This window comes from Etheostoma spectabile, chromosome 22 (assembly GCF_008692095.1).
Source record: "Etheostoma spectabile isolate EspeVRDwgs_2016 chromosome 22, UIUC_Espe_1.0, whole genome shotgun sequence".
In the NCBI taxonomy this organism is placed as follows: domain Eukaryota; kingdom Metazoa; phylum Chordata; class Actinopteri; order Perciformes; family Percidae; genus Etheostoma; species Etheostoma spectabile.
Window position 1 is genome coordinate 8,663,498 of NC_045754.1, and position 9,312 is coordinate 8,672,809.

At 43.9% G+C, this 9,312-nt stretch overlaps 1 protein-coding gene across 1 annotated transcript in view; it reads right to left on the minus strand.

Annotated features, from left to right (window-relative positions):
- Positions 1-9,312, minus strand: part of gli3 (GLI family zinc finger 3) — a 90,337-nt gene extending 81,025 nt beyond the window's left edge. The window contains exon 1 of the mRNA XM_032503403.1: positions 8,919-9,312. The gene's annotated coding sequence lies outside the window, so the exon portion shown is untranslated. The remainder of the gene's footprint in view (positions 1-8,918) is intronic.

The following is a 9,312-nucleotide window of genomic DNA, read 5'->3' on the forward strand; positions in this document are numbered from 1 at the left end:
GCCTGTAGGTCTGTAAGTGGAGCGTACAAGTTAAGAGTCTCATCCATGTGAACTGTGGGTTTGTGTTGCAGGAGTGGCGGCAGGCGAGAGTGTGTTCCATAGAGTAGTATGGAGTATATGGCAGTGGAGGTGTGAGATCAAAGACAGCTGAAGCTCAGAGGGAGTCCGGGAGACTTCTAGCTCCTTGACGGCTCTCCCAACGGCAGCGTCGAGAGACAACTCTTTCCCTTCACTTTCATATCAGCCACACAGCCCCCCCATCCCTCTGTGCCATCTTGTAGTCTCCACACACACACACACACACACACACACACACACACACACACACACACACATACACACACAGGAAGTCTCAGAGGATTTGGTAGAGCTTCAAAACCTGTACCCCACCTACAGCAAAACTACACCCACACACACACACACACACACACGCTGTTGCTCATCAGAAACACGCAGCGGAATATTTTGGATTTTGAAATTGGAAGAAACTCACTCACTCACCCAGTGAAAAAGGCTCACGCAACTCAAATACCAGGACTATATCAAAGCACACAACACTGGAATGTGATGCCATAAACCTCAGAGCGCTGCCAAGTGCAAAAACTTCCCATAAACTCCAAAGCACACAGTCACAAAATGGCCCCCTGAAAATCCTCAGCATAGAGAGCGAGGAACAAGACTGTCATTAGACAGTCAGCCCCCTCAGGCCCGCCAACTTGATCGTGAGGAAGCCAAACATCTGGGTGTATTTACTTGTTTCAGCTGTTTGCAACCCCGCCTTGAATAAATCTGGGAGCTGTAACACCATTGCTTAGGACAGCTTTTAAACAAACACACTCTACGCCACACTCCTCTCACTCACTTCCCTCCGCACTGTCGAGCATCCCAACCGGGGCCGCTAACGCAGGCAAATAAATTTGTGGAGGAGGAGGAGGCCTTAATTGGAGCGTTTGACGGGTGCCTGGGGTTAATTGGGAAGCATGGAGAGCAGCTGGCTCCATGGTGGAAGTTGAGACAGGGATAATAAGTTCACCCTTTGCAGGAGAGACAGTTAGTGATGAATCAGATCAGAGGAACAGTGTACAGTGTAATCATCCTCACATCACCCCTCCTCCACCCTGCTCTCCTGACAAGCAGAGACAACCTGGCTGCCAGCTACACAATCTGGCACCTATCACGCAGGACTGGCAGTCAGAGGGAAGAGATCACCCGGCGATGGTTAACACACGTTCATTCAGTTAATCACTCACACACACAATAATTCTTACCTCTAGGAAAAGGAACCTAGTTTATCAGTTTGCCGGTCGATGTATGTAAATCTCCTCAACAGTGTGTGTACTAATGGCTTATTACCCTGCGTTAGCTGGTTTGCATTGATCTCTTTGCCAGAGGGAGATGGGGAAACTAGAGCAGTTTGCTGCTCATATGTACCGAGCAGGACTATAATCACATCCCAGCTTGTTTCAATAAAAGTAACATTAGCATAAACCATCTCAAACACACTAAAACCTTCACCCTCTTTTTCTTGCACGGACTGAGCGGGGGTGCTCAGTCCGTGCAAGAAAAAGAGGAGAAAAAACTTTCGTGGATTACAGGGTAATTAGGGCCATATGGGATGGGTCGGTATGAGTTTGTGTGTCTCTCTGAAGTGTACTGATTGTATCCACATATTATGACTTTCTAAATAAGAATCCTATTTTTCCAGCGGAGCAATTCTTCAGCCAGTATATATAGAGAGAGAAAAGAAAGTGATTCTCTCAGGAAACTAGTAGCGGCAAAGGGTTTAGATATAACACCAAACTCAGTTCCTTGTGCTGGGAGGGTGGCTGAGGGAGCATTTGGGGGCTGAAGGAAGCCCAGGTAGAGTCATAGGCAGTAATGGAAGGAGACAGGGACTTAGAGCGCCACACAAAAGCCAGGCTTTATAAATAATTCCAAAAGCTAACAGGATCCCTTGTATGTGTGAATCTGTGAAATACATTCACACATGAATGCACACACACACACACACACACACACACACACACACCACCACCACCACCACCATGGGAATGGTTATTCACACTCCTCCACTGGGGTTGTTAGTCTGACCTGCCGGATTGGTAAATTTGTGTGAATATCTTTCTTGCGTAGATGATGCAAAAAGAAAACAGTCTTGAAAAAAGAGGTCAATTTCAGCAACACACACACACACACACACACTCTCAACCACACACACACACACACACACACACACACACACACATTGAAACACTCACATACTCACTCACTCATAATGCAGGGCAGCAAAGCACACCGGAGACCTGTCTTGTAAATCTCTTTGTGAAAGCAGCTTTGGGGGGTAGACAGGGGCTTACATACTGAGCCCTGAGGTAGAGCTACAGACTCCACTCCCTCTAACCCCCCCATGGTCTTTCTCCCTCTCCCACACACATACTCTGCGCTCTTCACTTCTCTCTTCCTCACTCTCCGTATACCCTACATTTTCACCTCCTTTTCTGCCCTCCTCTCACCTTATCCATTGCTCCTTCCCTCCCTCCCTCCCTCCCTCCCTCCATTCTTTCCTCTCCCCTCTCTCATCTCCTCTGTCCCAGCCCGGGCTTCAGAGCACTGGTCCTTAGCCCTGCAGGCTCCCGTGGTGTTGCGGTGACTAATGTCCTGCCTTTGCTCAGACAATGAGTTTAAGACTGAGCGGGGAAAGTGTTGAGGAGGGAAAAAGACTCCAACACCTTTGACAAATGGAACCCTTCGCACTCCCGTGCCCACTAAGGGAGGCTTTACAATGTCGCGCTCCACGCTCCACGTCCTCCAAGGGACGGCTGCAACCCGCAAAGCCGCATCTAGGGGAATATAATGAATTCTTTGAGAAGTCTAACCTGGCTTTCTTCATGAATAAGATATATTTCCAAAGCATGTCCCTCTTAATAAAAACACCAGTCTGGCAGGAATAGCCAAAGCCGTTTTAGGGCCCCATGTACACGTTAATATTTCTGTTTCTCTATACATTTTCTCAGGCCCACTTTTTTTTCCAGGCCTGTCACTGCGAGGCCGGCCCTACATTTTCGCTGCAAGGTGGAGGAGCCACAATGACAAACTGTCATTAAAAACAGCTAGAGTCCCTCTCTTTCAAGGAACTCAAACTCTTGGATGCTCCTTCCTCTTCCCCACACACCCTACCCCCATGCAACCCTGAAAGGAACTGGGCTTTGTCTGAGGAGCAAAGGAGAGAGGAATCCCCCCACCTTCAACCCTACCTCCCCTCCCCAAACCCTGTTCCTCACTCCCTGCAGAGTATTGTTGAAACACAGCCCCCACTTTCCATGGCCCAAACTCTTAAAACAGCGTGCTTTGCATGAGAAAAAACGATTAGTCTTCAAATGCTGCGCTGTCAAAGGAGGGCTCTTTCAGGTTGGGCCAGAAATTTGCTCAGATAGTAGAGTTCCCCTTTTGTTTTTCTAAGATGAGGCATTATTAGAGCCAGGGTCTGTTAGCATTCATTGCTAGAAGGGTTTATACGGGATGCCTGCCCCCTCCTTTTCCAACTTGCCCCAAGTCCGCAGCAGACGGAAATGAAGGAGCAGAGTGGGGGAAGAGGTACTCATCTAAACATGTTTGGAGAGGGGAGAGAATGTCTGGCCATGTGCTTCTTTCAGGTATTAACCTTGGGATTTACATTTGACATTCAAACAATAGACCCCTCCTTGACCTCCACTCCAGGATGCAGCAATACTCAGGGATAACTCTTACTGAAAGACAACTACAGGCAGCATGGGATTGCAAACACATGGGGTTTGCATTGTGTGCATTATTGCATGACAATGCATAACTTAAATACTGGTGTAAGGACAGGAGTTTTGTTCAGAAAATGCACAGTAAACAATATAGATTTTTCTTGCTCAGTTCAAATAATTTGAAGAGAAATAAAGTGTGTACGTACTGGTGTCTTGGAGTAGGCAGAGCCTGACTCATGGCTTCACACATCAAGAGGCAGGGGTAAGTGACAGATCATTGTTCACAGCAAGCGGCCAGTTCATCTGTTCCCCAATCACCACCCCGGCTGAGAAAGCACAGACCCCCTCACGGATGCCACAACCAGCTCCCATCAAAGCTGACACAATGCCACATCTGCAATAACAGCCCGGCCTCGGGAAACTGTGTCTTTAGGCGCTCAACTTTACACGCAGCCCGCAAGCAAATGGCCCCCCAAACCATAGCACTTCACCTCTTGCTGCTATACTTCACACCGCAGACTTAAAGACATTTTTACAGTGGCTACAGCAAACAGAGGAGGAGATGAGCGGCGCCCACATGCAGGCGTGACCTGTCCTGTTTCTCCTCAAGTATGTGAGAAAAGAAAACGCAGCGGCTAACTGGCACACTCTGCATTCTCGCACACAAACCGGCATATCTGCAATAAAATTTACCATGACCAAAAACGGGGTTTATGTTAAACTGTCAAACACAGCTTAGTCGATCCTAAATTCCAATCACTTGGTTCAAATTTACTTAACTGTTTTCACTCTGTTTTTCTTTCTTTTTTGCCGTCTTTGGTGCCTCACTCTGGGTGAGCAGTTGACCAGACTAATTGTCAGGTCCAGTTGAAGTTTCCAACAGGCCAGAGTAATGGAAAACAAAACAGCCCTCTCTTAGCCCCTGCTAAGGCAACTTGAGCACTTTTTCTCCTCCCATTTCTTATTTTTTTCAGACAAATTAAAAAAAAGTTGCTTCCACAAGGGAGTGAAAAGAAAAAGAGACAAAAGAAAAACTAAACACGTATGTCTGTGTGTTCAGGAAAGGAGAAAAAAGCAAAGAAGAGAAAGAGAAGTGTGAACGAGTAGCAGAATGCATGTACATGCATGCAGTTGGAGCGCTGTGAGGTGTATGAATGTTGTGTCAGTACGCTGTTTGCAAAAGCCTCAAGTGTATTAAGATTCCTGAATGTGTGTAATATACATATCTAAAATTACAGTCCGATATCTCCAGCCTCACACCCTCTTCATCGCCACTTTCCCCACATCATACACAGCCTTATCCAAAGACATCACCCGGCTTGAAAGGTGCCTTTAGCAGGCTCCTTGAAGCAGGGAGCCGGGGTCCCGCTCTGGGACAATGATGGTTGAGGTGGAGGGGAGCCGGGGGAGCAGGAACACATAGCATATTAAATCTGCTGGCGGAGCTGGATCGTCCGTGCGGAGAGCCAGAGAGCCAGATCTGAGGCATGCCCTGAAGGGATGGCTGGGCCTGGGGATTAGGAGGCCAAGGAGAAGCCCTTACACACCCGAAGACCCCTTCTTGTCTCTGCTCGCACGCAAATGCATCCAGACATTTTGACGCTTTTCAGGTTTGCCATCTCAGCCCAACTTTTCATAGCACTCCTCACAAACCACACCAGTGAACACACACACACACACACACACACACACACACATTTCCACCCGCTCTCATGCACAGCCTTTTTTCCCCTCAATCACTACCTCTGTCTGACTTGTCCTCTTTCTTTCCCCACTGTGTCTGATTCATTTGATGTCAACATATCAAAGTACCAAATCATCAAAGTGGGAGATTTCTTTTGGGGGCCATCTACTCACTACGCAAGTAAAATTGAAGGGAAGCAACAGCTAATCAAATTATATAGGGAATTACTCCAAATTTCCATTGGTCAGGGGGTTTCAGTGTATCTAAAACTAATATTTTTTGTCCAAAAATGATTGTCCTTATTTACACGTGTGTGTGGTTCCTGTAACTTCCCAAGAAACAGGATAAAAACACCTGCCAAAAAACTTGCAATGGAAGTGAGCTAACACTAAAAATAAACTACACATTATCTTAAGGCAAATCAACTTCCTCACATTACCCACGTTTTAACAAAACATTTGCCACCTCTTTGAGGGCTTTGGGTTGCAGCATTTGCACAACAACACAGCTGATTAGGGCCTCTTGCATACAAACCTGATAGCAGGTATTCTTCCTGCAGGGTGTAAAAGGCCTGAGGACAGAACCTGCAGTTAGCTGAAAATGCAAGGCCCTTAAAAAGAGAAGAGGGCCATAGCTCAAAAAGCTAATAGCATGTCATCTCACTGCATTAACATGACAACCCTTATTCTGCCAGGTCGCCAGGTCACGGGTGCACTAGGCGAGCGTCGCTATGCATAATTTTACTTAAAGGAGTGCTTAAAGTTAAGATAAAACAGTACGCTGCTGCTATCTGACGGACTCCTGCAGGGGGAAAGGATATCCGCGTGCAACTGAAGGAGCAGCGAGCGGCTATGATACATCTCTGCTGGCTACAGTAAGCGAGTGGCTCTGAGTTGTGCATCTCATTCCAGCAGATTAGCATCTTAAACACTGCTGCATTCATCACTGCTGCTGCATCATAATGAGACAAAGTCCTTTTTGGTAAAGGTGCACCTGTTTGACATCAGTATCCCCTTTGGTAGTTTACTTTAGATCAAATGTACAAATAGCACAAAAAATAAAATGCTGTGTGTTTTCATATAATATTCATACATCTTTAATATTGACTTGCTCTTTTTTTCATGAAATAACGCTGTGTTTTATTATACTTTAAAAAAAATGCACATGTATAAGAACCAAAATTAAACATAGTTGGGTTAAAGTTGTTAAACTTTAACCCAACTATGAACATTAAAAGTCATTGATTTCTCTGTCATCCGTCACTGACATTTTATTTAATCTCATTTAATTTAAGGCTCATGGAGAATGTATTGTATCTTATGTTTTATATAAATAAAATCAGATGCCATCCTAATTCAAATAATAATTATATAGAGGCATCATACCAGTATTTTTAATTACCAGTTTTATTACAAAATGATTAACAAGTCACAAGCTACAAAAGCTAAACAGGGGAGAAATGTACAGCCTTGTTTGTTTAATCTCAATAAAGAAAATTACAATTACAGATTATTTTCATCTCATTTCAAGATATAAAATATTAAGCCTTAAATCTGAGTGAGGCCTGATCGTCTGATCATTCTTTTCCACGTTAATTGAGCTAAATCATTGACATGAAAGTGAATTATTTCCTACGTGTAGGCCCTGTGAAATGTTATTTTGTTATTATAAATAAAATAGTGAGACATATTAAATGACAGGTAAATGTGACAGTCCCTTTTTTATTTTATTAGACAAATGTAACCAAGACCTGCAAAACCTCTGCTCCAAGCCAAATCCACATCCTAGATGAATGATGGAACAGTCTCATAAAAAATAACTAAAAGGAGATTTTTATCAGTGTGAACTTAAACTGTTAAACATCTTATTTGGTGCGTTCGCTCACTGCTCCGTCTCAAGGCAGCCAGACCTCCGTTAATAATTTGCCAAGTGTCAAAAAAAAAAGGAGGATTTGAGCTGCACCGCATGGCTGAGCACCTCGGACCCTCGTCTTCTGTGTGAAACCCGAGAGCAGACAAGCAGATAAAATGTGGAACAGCTGGCGTGGACAGGAGGGAAAGTTTCAAACAAATATCCGCACATGTGGAGACTCGGGGGCTCTCAAACGTTTTCATGTCTTGGACCCCCGAAACGAACACACACTTCTGATAGAGAGGTTGTTTTTTAGTATTGGTTTTGTTTTTAAATGAAGGTCTGTCTATAAAAAGGACAAACCTGTCTTTGTATTAGTCCTTTTTATCCCTTTTCAATTGTGAATTCTAATAAACTAAATTATAGTGACTTTACAACAATTCTAATTTTTCTTGGGACCCCATAAAACTCCCTACATGGACCCCTGCAGGGCCACAGACCCCACTGTAATGGGCTTACATTTCTCTGACCACATGCCTTCAAACACACTATAATGTGTCTTTACACAATTGTGAAGCACATAGTGATTTTTAATTTTTTTGTTACCTCCAATTTAAATTCAATTCAATACAAACAGATTTAAAATTTGAGTTCCTTCTTTTTAAATGTTTTGTCCCCTTCAGGTTTTCAGATGCTGACACTTGTTAAATAAAGTGACAAAGAACAATTTCACTTCAGTGATAGCCTACACTGCAATGTGCACATGTTTAAAAAAAATCAGCTCAATGCAGAAATGTGGAAATAAATGAGTTGGGGTTTTTTTTTTTTTTTTGCAGTGACAATTTTCAGTGTGAATAAAAAGACCTTAACATGGCTTTTAAGTTTTGAAAATACTATGAAACCGTGATGTAGAAATGTTTGAGTTGTACAATGGTTATAAAAGGAAATATGTCTAAATATTAAAGGTCAAGGCGAGGGTCAGTCACAGGCTTTGTTGGATTTAAAAAAAAAAAAAAATAGTGTCCGAGCATGTGCATGTAACTGTTCTGTCTCGCAGAATCTAACAGGATAAACCGAATCGATAACAAACACTGAAATAAGATCACACATGCACATAAATATGCAGCCCCCCCCCCCCCCAACGCGCGTTTCTTTAGGCAAAAGTCCAATAAAGTTCCCTGTCTGCAGAAGTTCATAAAGTTTCAGTTAAAAACTCCCAACAGAATTACACGTGTTTCTTCTGTCTAACACACCAAAGATCCCCAAACACGTTCCCCATTACTACCAAACTTTATGCAACTTTAAACTAGTTTAAAAATGCACATCTGTCTGTTGGATCGGCTACTTGTTAAGTGTGCCATCCGGGCTTTTTAACAACCAACACTTATACATAAATCACACACCCAGGCCGCGTGAAACACAAGACGGGGCTGCATTTTTTTGGGCTGTTTCATCGGAGTTTTTTTTCGTGCCAGTGTTTCCTCTGTTAATCCACTTCATGTCTATATCTTAACTTGTATGGAATTCCATCGTTTTGAAATATGAAACCTCTCCCGCTTCACAAAGTCGGACTGCCTGTCCAAACTTTAAAAGTAGACAAATAAGCGCAACAATGTCCCCCTGTGTGTGATATTTTTTTATAGATTACTTACTTCTTTCTGGGTGATTCCCCCTCTAATTCTTGACTTTTTTTATCTTCACATAAAAAAGAGTTGTCTTCCTTCTTCGTCTTCTTCTCTTCCTAAGTTGCAGATGTGACTCTGGAGTTGAGTGGGACTTTTTTTACGCTGCAACTCCAACTCCGAAGCGGCGCTGCCAGAGTTTTTCCTCTTGCCTGTCTTTCTCCTCTTTCTCACAGTTTGCTATGTCCAAACACCGCCGGACTAAAACCATCAGCCTGCCGATAATATCTGCCGATAGCAGACTGCAGATGTGCGTAAAGACAACATAAGCGTCAGAGAAGCGCATGGAGAGTTGTTATTACATTTAGTGCGCTATTTCGAGGAGAAGAGAGAGGGCGAAGTGTGGGACTCCAGCTGCTCCTTC